This window comes from Emys orbicularis, chromosome 13, assembly GCF_028017835.1.
Source record: "Emys orbicularis isolate rEmyOrb1 chromosome 13, rEmyOrb1.hap1, whole genome shotgun sequence".
Taxonomy (NCBI): domain Eukaryota; kingdom Metazoa; phylum Chordata; order Testudines; family Emydidae; genus Emys; species Emys orbicularis.
Window position 1 is genome coordinate 21,830,631 of NC_088695.1, and position 17,863 is coordinate 21,848,493.

Below are 17,863 nucleotides of genomic sequence, written 5' to 3' on the forward strand. Positions count from 1 at the left end.
ATGGATCCCGAACTGCTGACCAGTATGCTGCTCGCTCTGACCAACATGTCACGAGTGGCAGTGGAGTTATTCCTTAAACTACAAAGGCAAGAGGAGTGCGACATTGATCTCACCACGTGTAGTAGCTACGACACAAGATTGCTTGTGGCATTCAGGGAGGTGCTTTGAGGCTCGGGAAACAAGCACTGAGTGATGGGATCACATCGTGATTCACGTCTGGGATGATGAGCAGTGACTGCAGAACTTTTGGATGAGGAAAGCCACATTCATCGGACTGTGTGATGAGCTGGCCCCAGCCCTGTGGTGCAAGGACACGAGAATGAGAGCTGCCCTGCCGTTGGAGAAGCGCGTGGCAATTGCACTGTGGAAGCTGGCTACTCCAGACTGCTACCGATTGGTCACTAATCAGTTTGGAGTGGGAAAGTCTACCATTGGACTCGTGTTGACGGAAGTCTGCAGGGCTATTAATCGCATCCTGCTACAAAAGACTGTGACTCTGGGCAAGGTGTGTGACATTGTAGGTGGCTTTGCACAAATGGGCTTCCCTAAATGCAGAGGGGCGATAGATTGCACTCATATTCCAATTCTGGCACCAGACCACCTAGCCACAGAGTACATTAATTGCAAGGGGTATTTCTCAGTGGTTCTCCGGGCGCTTGTGGATCACCGTGAGCGTTTCACAGACATTAACACAGGCTGGTCCAGAAAGGTGCATGACACACACATCTTTCTGCACACTGGCCTGTTCAGGAAGCTGCAATCAGGGACTTTCTTCCCGGACCAGAAGATCACCATAGGGGAAGTCGAAATGCCCATTGTGATCCTGGTATCTCAGGATTCCCAGAGCTGGGGCTTTAGGAAATGCACCAGGCATTGAAAGACTCGAGATGAATCAGGAGAGTTTGTGGCAACCCCAATGTGATTTGACGTGGAAAGGAAACAGCTGCACTTCTGACTGTTGAAGGTACTTATTTGCCTGCCCACCCTGTGCCATAGGTTTAGCCTCACAACACTCCTGGGAGGGGGGGAAGAGCTGCTACCCCATTTCAGAGAGAGGAATGTCCGGCACAGAACAGATAAAAGACTCAACTGAAGTCACACAGGAAGACTGTCACAGAACAGGGAATTGAACCTGGGTCTTCCAAGTGAACAGCTAAACCACCAGACCAGGCTTTTTATCTGCATTAGGAGCCTGGGAAAGGAGGATAAAGACAAAGCTACACGCAGGGAAAATACATCAGTAAATTTTGTCTAATAATCCTCTCACTGACCCTACCCATAACCACTGGGTCAGCCCTGTGCAGTCAGGTGATCACAGTGGACAGGAACTGAGTACATGGTGGGAATGAAAATAGATTATTTTTCAGGCCTGCTCTGAAATTCTCAGGCTGCCTCTGAATGCACAATCACGTTCTGCGCTCATCTTTTGGGCCCAGCTGCCCACCGCCCTTCCCCTCTCCTGGTCTGTTTGTGTTCCCTAGATAAACTTCTCCACCTGCGACCTGCTGTTTCTAAGCAGGTCCCTTTGGAGGAAGGGATAAGAAACAGAGATACACACACCTACCCCTCACTCACAATATCTGCAAGTCCCTGCTCCTTGTCTGGTGGGAACTAACGTAAAAAAAAGTCTGTTTGCAGGACCAGATTTACACCTTGTGCACCCCTATGTGGGGTCCCCACACCACCCCCATTGGCTAAGCAGCTGCATGGGTAGCAGCTCCAAGCTCTTCCCTTCCCCCCTGCCTGCAGTGGCTTGGAGCTCCTAACCGCTGTGGGTGGCAGGGGTACTCTGCTACTTTTAACTTTAGGTGCCCCATTGCACAGCCCCACCACCACAACTGCCCAGTACCTGTGACATTCCCCTCTGGTGTTATCTGGATCGGTGATCTGCTAGGTCACTCCAATCCTTGACTCTGGGAGCCAGCCTTACTCTGCTCTGCTGTGAGAATCCTCACTCCTGAGCTGTTCATGCACAGCCTCTGGCATGTAAGGTGCTCCTTGGATTGTGCAACTGAAGGACATTAGCCAATATCTCCGGTCCCAGACACAACCCTAGGAACCTCTGTCTTGCAGTGCCCAGTTATGCCCACTGGACACTGCAAGCTTATATGAGTTCATCAATTTAACAAAGAAATTGATTGTACCAGGCTTGTTATCCCAAGGGGAGTCTCTGACACACTTCAAACCAAACACACTGCTTCAGGTAGAATAAACAAACACATTTATTAACTACAAAGATAGATTTTAAGTGATATTAGGCAAAAAGTCAGAGTGGTTACGAAAATAAAATAAAATATAAGCACGCAGTCTAAACTCTCAACCCTATTAGACTGTGCAACATCTAGATTAAGCAGTTTTTCTTACCCTTCTGGATATTGCAATCCTTAATATACAGGTTTGTTCCTTAAACCTGGGCCAATCTCCTCTGTTGGAGTTTTGTCTTCTTCTCAGTGTCTTAGTTGCTTGCAGCGAAGGTGGGTGCAGGAGAAGGGGCCAGTATGTGTTCACTCTGTCTGTTTTATACACTCAGTCCATGTGCTTGGGGAGCACAAGTCCAGACATGTCTGGGGGGCATTGCTGATTCTCTCCAAGCAAGGTTGAGCAATTCCCCTGGTGTGGTCTCATGCAGGTGAGTCATTGCATTGTAGTTCCCTTGCTGGACACAGGGTCGGCTCTAGGCACCAGCAAAACAAGCTGGTGCTTGGGGCGGCACATTTTTAGGGGCGGCATGGCCGGCGCCAGAATGCCGTCCCTAAAAATGTGCCCCGGCCGCCCTAGCTCACCTCCGCTGCTGCTGCCGCTCGCGCGCCGCTACTCGCCCTCCCTCCCAGGCTCTCAAACCTGGGAGGGAGGGGGAGAAGCGGCGCCCACGCCGCGGCCACTCGGAGTCTCCCCCTCCCTCCCAGGCTCTCAAACCTGGGAGGGAGGGGGAGATCCCGAGCAGCCGCGGAGCGCGAAACAGCTGTTTCGCGCGCCGCTGCTCCCCCTCCCTCCCTCCCTCCTAGGCTTGAGAGCCTGTGGGGAGGAGGCAGGGCTGGGGATTTGGGGAAGGGGCGGAGTTGAGGTGGGGCCGGGGGTGGGGTAATTAAAAAAGGGGGGGGGGGCGGCCAAAATTGTTTTTGCTTTGGGCGGCAAAAATCCTAGAGCCGGCCCTGGCTGGACAACGGCTGTTGATGGGATGTTTGACACCCCGACCGGGTTTTGGTTACTTTCCTTGCTGTTGCCTCTGGGGAACTAATGTCTGGCTGATTCCCCAACTTACAGCATGTTTTAGTGACCACCATACAACACAATTCTCATAACTTCATATGCATTAATGATATACATATATGGATAGAGAAATGACTTTCAGCAGATCATAACCTTCCCCTGATACCTTACAAGGCATGCCTTTATATGTAAGATCACGATTATATGAAAACGAGGAATATGGGTTTTACAGTACGCTCCCCCAAGGTATAGGATGTCACAGTGCCCCACACAGATCCTCCACTGCCCAGCACCCCAACACACACAGACCTTCCCCACTGCCCAGCACCCCCCACAAACTCCCCACTGCCCAGAGACCCACTCTTCCATTCTCTGCCTCCTGGCTGCACTCACTGGCCCCGCTGGGAGGTGACTGTGTCCACCATGCTGAGCAAGGAGCGCTGCAGCAGGGCTGCCTGGGTCCATCTCCCCCTCAGTTGTGCCTGCCCCCTGCTAGGACCTGGAGCAGCAAAATTTTTAGGTGCCGCTAGAACACTGGCGCTCCTAGGCACATACCTACTGTGCCTAATTGGAAATCCAGCCCTGTCTGTTTGGGCTCTGAACTGGTAAAGCTGCTTCCTCCCCAGCAGCTCCCCCAGCTGGCTGGCTCCAGTTGAATAACCCAACCCCCCTTATGTGGGCAGTGGCTTAAAGTCCGTGTGTGGCTGCTCAGGGGCAGGTGGGGAATGCAGTACTGTCATCTTCAAGAGATTAAAAATCATGAGTCTGACATCCAAAATCATGAGATTGGCCCGAAAATCATGAGATTTTAATAAAAGATTATAATGTGTTTTTAGGTCAGTCTCTTGATCTTTAAACTCCCCTGGCCCATCTCCGGGGTGTGTGCATGTGAATGTGACAATTAGTGTAGCTCGCTCTCCCATGTACTGGGTAAGGGGATTTTGGCCCCTGCTGCAGGAGCTCTTAGCCCCTAAAAGAAGCAACCCACAGAAATGTAGCCATGGACGTCTCGCCAAACGATTATTTTTTGTGGTCTGTGGTTAATTAAGTACTTAGGGTGGGATTTCAACAACACCTAAGAGAGTTTGGGGCATAGATCCCATTCAAAATCAATGGGATTTGTACTCCTAACTCCATTAGGTCCTTTTTAAAATTGCAACATTAGTTGGGAGTTTCATTTTAAGGACAAAGATCCTGAAAACTCTTAAGAACATGCTGAACTTTGTGTGTGAAAGTTGTCCCTTTGAGTTCAAATTTATGCACATGGAGAAGTGCTTGCAGGGGGGGAAATTGAATGATCACTTGAAAATAAAAAGAATTTGCATTTGGCAATTTTGCATTTATTTATTCTTACTTCACATCAGAGCCATGAGTCAGAGCCCGTGCTAGTGCCCCCTTTCCCCCCTCCTGACAGTAAACATGGGATAAAATAGAAGTTGCTACGATGGGAGTTCTACCTGAGCAAAGATTTCAGAGCCCATTGAGATAATGTGAACCGTACCATGGTATATTCCCAGACACAGTTTGCTTCAAATCAAAGCGTTTCCTTGGATGGGAGTTTCTGCTCCATGGGTCTGTCACGGACATTGTCCCATTATCCCACAGCCATGAATCTCCATGCTCTGTGTTAGGGGAAGAGGGATATGCCAGAGGCAATGGAGATAATTGCTGAGGGCCTTTTCCTCTGCACTGCTGGAGCATGGTCTGTGCAGAGGCTGCGCTGTCAGAACCTCAGACACAGGCTGCACTGACCCCTGTGTCCCCACAGAGTCATCTCAGGAGCAGGCTTGTGAAATGAAGGGGACACATGGAGGCTTCAGGGCTCCAGCACTCTCTGCTGGTGACTCAGGGAAGTTTCTCTTTGTGGCCAGCTCACACTGAGGGCAATGATGAGCTCTCTGTTAATGTGAAGAGACTCTTTTGCAAACAGAGTTTCAGCCACAAACTCTGCTATTTTCTATCACTGTGATTAAAAGAAAGAAAAGCCATTTTGGATTTTTTGTTCTTTCTACACCCCAAGGGCAATGATTCTCAGCAAGCAAAGGGTTAACATACACCTTTAACACTAGCAATAGCCGAGCCCTTAACTGAACAGCAGCTGCTATTTCATTACTGTCATGTCTGAAGTACATCTGGCTCCTGTGAACAGGAAGCAAACGAGAGCAATGTCTAGCCTAGTGGCTAATGCTTTCTCCAGGCAGACCCAGGCTCCAATGACTATTTTATACAAAGTGAAACAGCTCCAAAAGGAGAGACAGAGAGAGCCCCAGCTCCCAGAGCCCAGTGCCAGGGAACTCCCCTCAGAGATGGGAGACCTGGGCTCAGGTCCCCGGCTCCAAACCAGGCAGAGAAGGGATTTGAAGCTGTCCCCCACAGCCTAGCTGGGTGCCCTCACCACTGGGCCAGAGATGACAAAACAGACAGTGGAACCATCCCCCTCTTTCCTGTGAGAATGGGCTAAACTGGCTCAGGCTCCTCACCCCAGGGCAGGGTTCATGGCTGTGAACCCCAGGTGGGGAGAGCTGCCTCCCTCCAGCTCAGAGCTAGGACCCTCAGTCCCTTTGATGGATGGGGCATAGGCCACACCCCTGTTCTTGACACGTCTTACTGTCTGGCTGAGGCAGCTTCCCACTCAGAGTGCAGGCTTTTGTGGATCCCATTCTTAGGCCCCTGGCTCTCCCTGTGCATTGTACAGGGAGCCGGGGTGCCTAACTCGAGGCTCGGGGTTCCACTGGGTGGCAGGGCATCTGAAAGCAGGTGCTGCATTGCTGGGTCTGAGTCCCCTGTGTAAATCTGGCTCTTTCTGCCTCCCTCACACAGAAATCCCCAAATGCTGCTGAGCAAGGTTCAGGTACAGCCTGTTTGTGGAAAGAGTGTGACAGATTTATGTTACCAATTTGCCTGGGGCATCAGGTGATCAGGCTGAGGCCGCAGGATTTTTAGGGGAGGAGATGGAGGAGCACACCAAGTGACTAAATTTTAAAGCTTTATTAATAAAATAATAAAATAACAGCGGCGAGTGTTGGGGCTCCTCCCACGTCACTCAAAGGAAGCATGAAAGTGTTAGTACCCCAGCCCTAACCCACTTTCATACTCACACAATCATGACCCGAGGCTGGCCAAGGCTCAGTGTAACATAAGAAGAAGAGGGGGAGGAGTAAAGAAAAATAGAAAAGGTGAAATGGACTTTTAGGGGAATAGGTATTCACTGAAGAAAGAGGAACAACTTTGAACATATGTGCAGAGGACTGATCAGAATTTCACTCCCCTCTTGTACAGAACAGATTCCACAGTGTCTCTGCTCCGTGAGTACACACAGCCCTGATCTGCAGGGCTTATACTAGCCCAAGGGGCTGAGGGATTTGTGGGCATCCCTTGTAGGGCTGGTTGAAATATTTGTCAAACTGTTTTTTAAATGGAAAATTGTGGTTTAGACAAAAATGTAACCAGTTCACAATGCAAGAGATGCACCAATGTTTACATTCACTACGTGGTTAACTGGCTGCCACATTGTATCCATTTGCAGAGAAGTCCCTGTAACTGGCTTTCTCTCTAACCACATCTCTAGTCACTACTCCCTTCCTGGTCCCAAGTGGCCACTCCCCAGGCTCTCCTAGGCCCCTCCTGTGCCCAGGTCCCTCTCCTGCAGTCAGAATGGACAAGTGCTGTGAGAGTTCTGGAGCCTGGAGTTCTCTGTTATCCCACACTCTGTACACAGAAGGACCCCCAGTGGCAGCTCGCTTCACACCTGCTGCCCTTGGCCACTGGGCCTCAGCCATGACCTGGGGGAGAGTCTGTCTAAAGATGAGAGAGGAGCTTAGTCTCCAGGGTTCATTGTGTCCTTGTCTTCTCTGCTGAGACTGATGACAAGGTGGAGAGCTAGTTACTTAGATTACATGTTTCTTGGGGCAGAGACTGTCTTTCATTTTGTGTTTGTACAACCTCTAGCACAGTAGAGTCCTGATCTATCCATGGGGCTCCTAGGTGCTACAGCAATATAAATACTGATTTGCAGACATTTAAGGGAATTAGGTACCCAATTCCCATTGAAATCCATTGTGATCTAGGTACCCATCTTCCTTAGGGTCCTTGGAAAATCCCAATCTAAGATACATAACACACCCTCCATGTTTGTGGTGTCAATATCCAGGTTATAAAACTGCCTTTATCTTGGAAATCTGGACACTTCACCAGCACTGATCCATCTCTGGTAGCATAAACACTACCATTCCAAATATCTGGTCAGTTTTGAATGGCCACCTCTTTAAAGGAAAGAGAAATCAATGTTCAGCTTCTTCTACTTTACAATGGCTTAAGGTACCTGCTATGCAATATCTATACAGCCCTTAAGCAGTGGGAGGTTAAATTTCCCACCTGGCATCCAACAGGCATGCAGAAAGGATGGTTTGTATTACTGGAAACTCTCAAGGACTAACCAAAATAATTGAACACTAGGTAAGAGGTTAGGTGAGGTTCCCACTCACAGATCATATACACAGACACAGAGATCCACAAAGGGACTTAGACCCAGATCCTTGGGGAAGTCAATGGGAGTTAGGTACCTAAACAGCTTTGAAAATCTGGGCCTTAGGTGCCTAAATGACACTTTAGGCACCTAAATCCAACATTTATGCACCAGTGAGATCATCCACAGCCCTGCTCAGCTGCCACCTGATACTGTAGGTGCCTAAGTGGCCACTGGGAAACTGTTCTGTGAGGAGGATCAGACCCCCATCTGCGTGGTGTGCGACAGGTCACAGGCTCACCGAGCTCACACTGTAGTTCCCATAGAGGAGGCTGCCCAGGAGTACAAGGTAAAAAACCATTGGCCAGAGTCCTAGTTTACAATAGAACTCATTGTGGATTTTATTTTACTTTATATTATTATTTTCCCTCTGAAAAATTTCAGTGAAAACAAACTCAGTTTCATTTTCATTCAATTTTTTTTGGACAAATTTTTTCACGTTTTCTTTCAAAACCTGAAAACCACAAAAGGCTTCAGTTTTCAGCACAACAACAAACAAACAAAGACTGAAACTTTTTTATATGGTTGGTTGATTTTTGCTTTTGTTTGTTTGTTTAGTTGGTTGGTTGGCTGGCTCTTGTTTTTTTTCAATGAAAGTTCCCTCCCACCAATGTTGAAAATGGCTATTTCTCAGTGAAATGTCCCTGCCAACAAAACAGCCACTTTTGGAAAAAATTTCACCAGCTCTACTTAACAGCTTTTGGATAATTTATGTCTCCCTCCGTTATTATTGTAACAATATAGTCCAACTCTGTAAAATACTACTTGAATGAAAGAAGCTAAAAAATATACTTGCCAGAGAACTAAAGCTTGTCAACAAAATTCAGATATTGGAGAGCACCTCACACCAATGCCTTCAGTTGACCAGTATTGTCACTATTAATGCTACTGACTGGAAAAATAATCTAGATACATTAGTGAAGAGGAAACTGGTTCTCTCTAGTTTAGTGAGTATGCTATTAATGAACAAGGCATCAGTTTATCCTGTCAATGAAAGTAAGTTTGAATTTTAAATTTCTTAAATAAGGTGTAAATCAGACCCAATCAGTGCAGTGCTTTTAATTGTTTGAGAAAAACAGCCCTCCTTCTCCCTGGAAAAATTATAAGCCACACCGTTATTAAAACATTTCTCTGTCCTCAGGAAAAAATGGAGGCCTGTTTGGTGACTCTCAAGAAAGAAAGAGGAAAACATCCTGAATTTAAACTGATTGGACAGGAAAGGAGCCAGAAATATCTGGTAGGTGCCCATTGTTATTATACCTTGAATAACCAGGGTATTTGTATCTCGTTTACTTTGTGGCTTTGATGGGTGTGGGTATTTATGTATATCTGGTAAGACGACATGGACTTAAATGCCAGCAATATGCAGCTGGCACACAGCTCTACTTATCCTTCAGCACATAGGAGCACTCTTCCTTTGCCACCAGCGCTTGGATGAGCTCAGCTCATGGAAAAAAAGATAGGGACGATGGGAGAAAGAATGAACCATACATCGCCAATATTAATCTCATCACTTAATGCATGATTGCAAGTATAGGTGCTGACTCCATGGGTGCTCCGGGGCTGGAGCACCCACAGGAAAAAAATAGTGGGTGCTCAGCACCCACAGCAGCGCCACAGATCAGCTCCTCCCTCCCCCCAGTGCCTCCTGCCCACCATGATCAGCTGTTCCGTGGCATGCAGGAGGTGCTGTGGGGGGGAGGAGCGAGGGCAGGGCACTTGGGGGAGAGGGCAGAATGGGATGGGAAGAGGCAGGGCGGGTGTGGGGCCTTGGGGGAAAGGGTGGAGTGGGGACAGAGCCTGGAGCGGAGCAGGGGTTGAGCACCCCCTGGCACATTAGAAAGTTGGTGCCTCTGATTGCAAGGCACTCAGATGCTACAGTGACTTGTACAGACTAGAATAAATTTTTGCAGTAGCAGCCATGTGCTACTCTGTAAAGCTCTGATCCTGCAATGAACTCAGTATGGGTGGACCCTTGTACCACCCACAGCTCTAAGGAAGGCAATGAGGCTCTGTGTGCCTGTCCATATGTGTCCATTTGCAGGATTCGGGTCTGGGGGGGCAGAGCTGGCCAAAAAACAAGAATTAAATTTTGTGGGGAAAAAAGTATGGAGTTTCAGAATTGGTCTCCATTTTCCTTTGGAATGAAAATGAGCCTTTCAAAAGTTTTCATGAAGTAACAGAGTGAGAGACCCCAGAATAGTCAATAGCCCAGGTTTAGGGCTCCTACGTGGATGATGCCAGTTCAAGGCCCTGCTTTGAATCAGCCAGGGCAAGAACTTGACCCAGATAAGTGCCCTAACCACTGGGGTATTGGCTATTCTGGGGTGGGCTTGGGGTCTTTTTCTCTCCCTCTTCCCTTCAGCTCTGGAACTGAGAAACCCTCCCTTCAATTTTTTGTCAAACCTGTACATTTCCATGAAACATTTTGGTCTTAACAAAATGGTATTTTTAATGGGGAAAGAAATGTTCATTTCCCCCCCAGCTCTAGTTTCTATCCCTTAGAACCAAGTGTAGCTGACACGATGCTGTGCCTGAGTCTGCAGATAGCCATCTCTTGTGCCTCAGCTGCTGCTCAGAACTTTACTCCACTACAACAAAGTATAACTTCTACCATTCCTCACCCTGTGGGAAACTCACACCTACTTCAGTCTGCCTCTTGTTGGCAAAGCTGTTAGCAGCACCAAGGGCAGCACTGGAGCTATTTGGTACGGAGGATGACATGAAAATGGAGGCTGGAGAGAGTAGCTCAGAGTTGCCTGCCTTACAGCAGCTAATAAACCTTAGGGCTGGATAGGGGAGCTGAGAACTGATTCCTCCACCACCAGTACCCACAACAACCTTCATACAACCAGAAGTCTCTGGGATTGGATGGAAGAGAGAGAGAGAGAGAGAGAGAGAGAGTGTGTGTGTGTGTGTGTGTGTGTGTGTGTGTGTGTGTGTGTGTGTGTTTCTTTCTTTCTTTCTTTCAGCAACCAGGGGAGGTTCATCAGATTAATCTGACACCTCGTAGCTGGCAGTTGATACAAAAGACAACGGAACCCAGTTAGAATCCCAGCTCTTTCCTCTTCACCAGCAATTGGGATGTAAGAAGGGGTTAGTGTCTAATTTGTGTGTTGCCCCTACCCCCTGAGAGTTCACTCTCTCTCCTTTGTTAATCAGATTTTGTAGTGTTGCCAACTTTTGTGATTTATTTGTTGTTTTTCTTGAAGGTTCAGCTCTGGGAATCCTGTGAGTTTGTGAGAAGCTCGGGGGGGGGGGGATTGTTGTTGTTTTTTTATTTTATTGACTTGTTTTTTGTTTTTAGAAGTATCTGCATCTTGTAGTTATGGAGACAAGCTTGGAAATGTGAACAAAAAAAGATAAAAAACCTGAAGGGAACTCCCCTGCCCTGAAAAACCTCGTGATATTTAAGACAATCCCATGAATTTTGAGGGGTCTGGCTCATGGCTTTTACACACTTTGTGTTGGCAGTATTGCTAGTACACTTAGGCCTCTGGCTATTAGTTTCTTTCACCCTTTGTGTCTGTGTGTGAGCGTATACAAGGTGTTTGTTTCTCTAAAGTGTGTATTTGGCTCTGTGTGTTTGATTGACTCTGTTGCTCTCTGGGTCTGTGTTGCCACAAGCCATTGGTAACAAGGAAACCTAGTCACGTCCGATATCAAAACCTCCCTTGAAGAGAGACTGGGGTGAAATGGGAGCTAAAGGGAAAATGTCCCCCTAGTGACCACAGGGGCTGCAGGGGTTGTAAAAATTCCTCCCTCTTCACACCCAGGGATTTATGACACCTCCCGCTGACTCTCCCCATGTCCCTGGCCTGCTCTTTCCCTGTTTGTATTTCTTTATTACAGAAACTAACCAACACTATGAAGGGAAGTATTGTGTGTGAATTTGAGCAACTGCACCAGTGTCTGGAGGAACAAGAGCGACTCCTGTTGGCCCGGCTGGCAGAGCTGGACACAGAGATTGCGAAAAGTCAGAATGACAATGTTACCCAACTCTCTGAGGAGCTCCCCTACCTGGATATGCTGATCAGTGAGCTGGAGGGGAAGCATTAACAGCCAGTGAGTGAATTCCTGCAGGCGAGACTGTGTGAAAGATACCCCAGATACCTGTGCTGGGAAGGGAGGGCTCCTGCACTAGGATCCCTGATATAAATGTGTCTGAATTTGTGAAGTAGCCAAATGGAACTCAAAAAAAAAAAAAAGAAGAAGAAGGCAGAGTGAGTTCCCATGAGATTAGGAGGTGTTCCCGATGTGTGGGACTGAGCTCCCTTTTCTCTCTTTCCCCTTTAGGATATCAGAAACACCTTGAGCAGGTACATGGTTCCTTCTCATTCCCAATCACACTTCACTTAACCATGTTAAAGCCGCATCTCCCCAAACCAACAGTATAGCAGTGGGACAGGGTCACACTTCAGGTACAGATCTCCCCATGTGGTACTTCAGGAGGAGGGATAGGTCAGTGGTTTGCACATTGGCCTGCTATACCCAGGATTGTGAGTTCAATCCTTGAGGGGGCCATTTAGGGATCTGGTGCAAAAATCTGTCTGGGGAGTGGTCCTGGGGGTTGGACTAGATGACCTCCTGAGGTCCCTTCCAACCCTGATATTCTATGATTCATGCTGGGCAGCTGTCCTTTCACACAAGTTGCATCCTGTCAGAAGGAAAATATAAATTAGTAATTTACATCCCTAAGGGCCTAGCTGCCTCAGGATGCTGGGGATGGAATATAGGCCTTTCACCTCTAGATCACAGGTTACAATCCTGCCTCAGCCAGTAGTGATCAATGATCTTTGACATTTTCTGGAGATTTTAGTGAAGTGGAGAGTAGACAGAAGAGGGATCTTTGTTCAGTTCTTATTGGGCACAACCCAGAAACCACGAGACATTTTTGGAATGCATTGGTCATCAGAGCTTGGAGGCCAAGGCGTGATCTGACCATTGAGACTTCCTATTCCTACAACTGGTGTCCCCATGTCAGGGTTGAATCATATTAATGGACCACTGTGGGGAAGCTTGAATGACCATTGCCTGTGCTGTGCCTTCTCTGAGGTTGAGACACAGAGAAACTGAAACTCTGGAACCCTTAACACAGCAACTTTCACCAGCATGAAATATCCATACATTCGTCACTACAGAAAATGTTTAACTCTTCCCAAGGTGCGAGAAGAGGAAGTTCCAGAAGCTGGAGGAGATGACTTCTGAGCTGGGAAAGAGACTCAATAGTCTTTTTCAACAAAATAATGCTCTAAAGGAAACTCTAAAGAAATTTAAAGGTATCTAGAAGGTGAAATCTAGATGTGCCCCTCTGGCACTGGAAGGCACGAGGATGTGACCTATTTGTTCATAATTAGCTTTTATATGCTGATCTGCAGTGAGTATTATCACCCTGTATTTATGGTTGCTATTGAGCTTCCTTGATGAGTCCTTAAAGGCACATTGGTCTCATTATTAGTAGGGTATCGCTGAGGCTTAGTTAGATTCCCTCCTGCACATGCACGCACACAACTGATATTAATTGGACAAGGGATTCCTGATATATGACACCTGAAAACAAAGGTGTTCGTCCAAGTTTAAGAGATCTGCAGAGTTTTTCTCTTTTGCCATTGTGTAGCAAAAACTAGAGACCAGAATAGAAATAGCTCACTGGACTCCCCTAGCTGAGATCTAGAGCCCAGGGCTTAAATGTTGTTTACTGAAGACTAATTTCAAAAGTTCATGAGCATCTCTTAATTGTGAACATTCCTGTAGATCACCAGCTCCAAAACCCTTAGTTTAGTCCATCAAATGACTGATGGAAACCTGTGCTCTTATATAAAAAAGTAATCTCTAGTAAGTGTAACCTGATCACTCACAGGTCATGTCTATGGGGAAACATGAGATTTTTTTTCTATCAAATACTCACCCTTGTGATTTTTCCATCCTGGAGACATGAGGAAGGGAAGAGAATACTCCCCTCAATTATCTCCCCCTGATAGCTCATGCTTTCAACATGGCCTCCCCTCCCATGGCCTTCCATTGGGATAGGCAGGGATCCTTTCAAAAGTGGCCTAATGTTGTGTGCCTCAAGTTATGCATGTGGCACCTCCTATCTGTAGGGCTGAGCTTCAGTCAGCAGGAGCAGCAGATGTGCAAGAGCTCCAAAGGTCAGGCCTTCAAAACCACTCTCCTAGTAAATGCTTTTATTTATCTGGCCTTGAACTGGTCAGGTTTTTAGTTTATACTTGGCTTCAGTAAATTGAAAATTTGCCATTTGGAAATTTTTGACTGAAAGGAAATCTTTCAACCTTTTAGAATCAAAATATTTAATTTTGGGCTCAGTTCCACATTAAACTGCATTCTCCTGAGCTGTGGCAGTGCCTCCTGGGAGCTGTAGTTCATGCACCTCATGCCCCCATTTTTTCTATGGGCTGAGCTCCCTGATCAGACAACATTTCCCATGAAACAACTGTCCCGTCTTTTGTGGAGCTGCTGAGGTGCATAATAGGAATTCTACAGCCATGATGCATCATGGTAGATGTAGTCCAGCCGGGTTATCTGGACCATAGGGGACAATGGGAGCATGAAGGGTATGAAATACAACATCAAGCTACAACTCCTATAAGGCCCCTCAAATTTCCAAACACACATTTTCTGGTTGTGGGTGTTCAGCTTTTGAACAAAAAGCTAATATTTTCAATGGAAAATGGGAACTTTGAGAAAAAAATACTTTGTTTAATTTAAAACCCATTTTTCTGTCAATAAACAGTTTTGATGGAAATATTTTGACCTGTACTCCAATTTCCACAGCTCAACAACAGAAATGACAATAGTTAATAAGTGGTTGTGAGGCTCAGACAGTCATTACACAAAACTTGCAGCAGTTAAACTACAAGTGTGTTTTTAGTTGAACTGATGCAGATCCCTTTCTAGATATTGCAAAGGTGGTTTAAGATTGGCTTATGCAGATTTAGTTCTTAGTTCAGTTAGAAACCAAATTAGAATTAATAGGGATAGCACTATAAACTATAACATCCCTATGACAGTAAGTTTTACCCTTTTATCTTCTTAGAGACTTTGTCATCAAAAGTGAGGAAAATATTATTTCAATCTCTGAGACCAGATGAGAAGGGTAAGTTTTCATGTGGCTATTTTCTTTAAAATAAGAGAGAGAAAAATCCTTCATTGATTTAAAGTAACTAAATGCCAATCAAAAAAAGACAAACTTTTACAAACTCCACTGAAAAGTACAGTAACATGATGCAAACTAAGCATATTGTGTGTGTGTGTTTGAGAGAGAGAGAGAGCTGTATCACACACTTAGACACCAGTAAACAGAAATATTTTAATAGATCCATAGATTTGAAGGCCAAAAGAGACCCTTATGATCATCTGACCACCAGTATAACACAGGCTTGACAATTTCACCAAGCAATTCCTGCATCAAGCCCATAATTTCTGTATGAGCTACAACATATTATTTATAAAGATATGCAGTCTTGATGTAGAGATTCCAATGATGGAAAATCCAAACCAATCTTAACTACTCACTGAACATGTCCCAAACACACTTAATTCTGCCCCTGTAGTTGTAAGGGCCAGAATTAAAGGTATTTGACACCTAACTCCCATGGAAAGGCACCTGACTACCTTTTAAAATGTCATCCTGAGAGCTTGAAGAATGATCAAACCCTCCTCCAGAGCTGAGTTTTGCTTCTAATGCTCTGATTCACTCTCTCCCCAGCAAATGTGACTCTGGATCCAGACACGGCTCATCCCTGCCTTGTCTTGTCTGAGGACCAGAAAAGTGTGACTTGGGGAGACAGAAGGCAGAAACTGCCCAGCAGTCCCAAGTGATTTGACTCTTCTCACTGTGTGCTGGGCTGTGAGGGATTCACCTCAGGGAAACATTACTGGGAGGTGGAGCTGCAGGTTGTGGGACGCATGTTTGCCAAACTCAGGGCTGAAATGGGTGAAGGATATTGGGTTGTGGGTGTTGCCAGAGAGTCTGTGAGGAGGAAGGGAGTGATCATGCTTAACTAGGGTGACCAGATGTCCCGATTTTATAGGGACAGTCCCGATATTTGGGGCTTTTTTTTATATGGGCTCCTATTACCCCCACCCCCTGTCCCGATTTTTCACACTTGCTGTCTGGTCACCCTACGCTTAACCCTGAGGAGGGGGTCTGGGCTGTATGGAAGCAAAGGGGTCAGTACGCAGCCCTCACCTGCCCTGAGATTCTCTTGTCTCTGAGTAGTATTTTCAGTAGGATCCGGGTTTCTCTGGACTATGAAGGGGGGCAGGTGGCATTTGTCAATGTTGAGGATGAGACTCCCTCTTCACTTTCCCACCAGCCTGTTTCCTTGGGGAAAGAATCTGCCCTTTCTTCTGTGTTGGGGGGAAGGGAACCCGGCTCAGACTGTGTCCTTGAGACAAGGAATAAAACATTCCTGGGGCCCTGTTGAACAGGTTTCTCTCACCTCTGGAATCCTGGTCTCCCAGTGACCCTGGAGGACTCTCACATTCCTGCAGGAACATAGAAAAATCAAAGCCTCAGCTCATGTCAAACCAGCCTGCCTCTGTCTCTCTCACTCTGGGGGACCAGGGTCCCTCCTGCATCAGAGAGTGAGGGAGAAGCATCACAGCTGCTTGGGGGTAGGGAAATGTCCCAGAAAAGGTGAATCTCCTATTGGGATCAATATCTCTGATGTGTTCCCCTGACACTGTGCAGCCTCACTATAACTGTGAAATGAGTCTCAGGGCCAGAGTCACAAAGGTAACTCGGCTTCACAGTGCCTGACTCCCAGGCACCCCTGCCTTGTGGAATTCTCAGCCCTGAGTAAGGCACCCAGGAACCTCATGCATCATATGGAGAGAGTTAGGCACCTTAGAAAGATTTCCCAGACCCCACTATGTGGGGTGGGGAGCTGCCTAAGCTAGCCAGGAGTGAAATGCAGAGGAAAGAGGTGGACCAAGTTCCTCAAAGGTGTTTAGGTGCCTAACTCCCATTTACCTAGGCCTTACATGCTGACAGAAAGCCAGAGAGAGATACCTCTTTCCGCTCAGGATTCTGTCATGATCCCTTTCCTGCAGTGAGGTGCCTAAACCAGGTCAGCAAGTTCTTGTGTAAAACCATAGAAAGATAGGGACAAAGAGAGCCTTAGTGCTCAGTCTAGTCCTGCACAGAGTTTCTGTAGGGTTACCATTCGTCCGGATTTACCCGGACATGTCCTGCTTTTTGTGTTAAAAATAGCGTCGGGGGAGAATTTGTAAATCACTAAAAATGTCCGGGATTTCCCCCCCATGCAGAGCGAGGCGCGGCTGGGAGGGCTGCAGGAAATTCAGCCGCTCGCATGGGGCTCTGGGAGCCAGAGCCCTTCCCCCGCAGCTTGCCGGGCTGGACTCCGGAGCAGCTGTAGAGCTCCTCCTCCCCGCCCCCCCCGCCCCCGCATTCTGAGCCGGCCGGCCTGCTGGGCTGTTTGCATCGGGCCTCGGCAGCTCCTCCTCCCCTGCTGCCCAGCGCCCCGCTCCGGCAGCACTGGGTGGGGTGGGACCGGGTTGTGTGTTGCGCTGGGGAGCGCAGCCACGTGTCTGGCTCCGCACAGAGCCCAACACCATGTTCTGAGCGGCAGGGTAAGGGGGCCAGGAGGCAGGAGAAGGGGCAGAGAGATTTTGGAGGGGGCAGTCAAGAGACGGGGGGGAGGTCGGGAGTTCGGAGGGGGGCTCTTTGGGGGGGGGGAGGAGAAGGTTTTGGGCAGTCAGGGTACAGGTAGGGGGTAGGGTCCTGGGGGGCAGTTAGGGTGTGGGGTCTTAGGAGGTGGCAGTTAGGGGACAAGGAACAGGGAGGCTTAGGTAGGGGGTGGGGTTCTGGAGGGCAGTTAGGAGCAGGGGTCCCAGGAGGTGGCAGTCAGGGGACAAGGAGCGGGGGGGGGGGGGGTTTGGGAGTTCTGGGGGGGCTGTCAGGGGGCAGGGGTGGGAAGAGGGATCGGAGCAGTCAGGGGACAGGGAGCAGAGGGGTTTAGATGGGTCAGGAGTTCTGGGGGGGGCTGTCAGGGGGTGGGGAGTGGTTGGATGGGGCGTGGGAGTCCCAGGGGTCTGTCTGGGGGTGGGGGTGTGGATAAGGGTTGGGGCAATCAGGGTACAGGT

General features: G+C 47.8%; 1 pseudogene; it reads left to right on the top strand.

Moving 5' to 3' along the window:
• Nucleotides 1-17,863, top strand: part of LOC135887580 (zinc finger protein 420-like) — a 411,396-nt pseudogene that overhangs the window by 173,305 nt on the left and 220,228 nt on the right.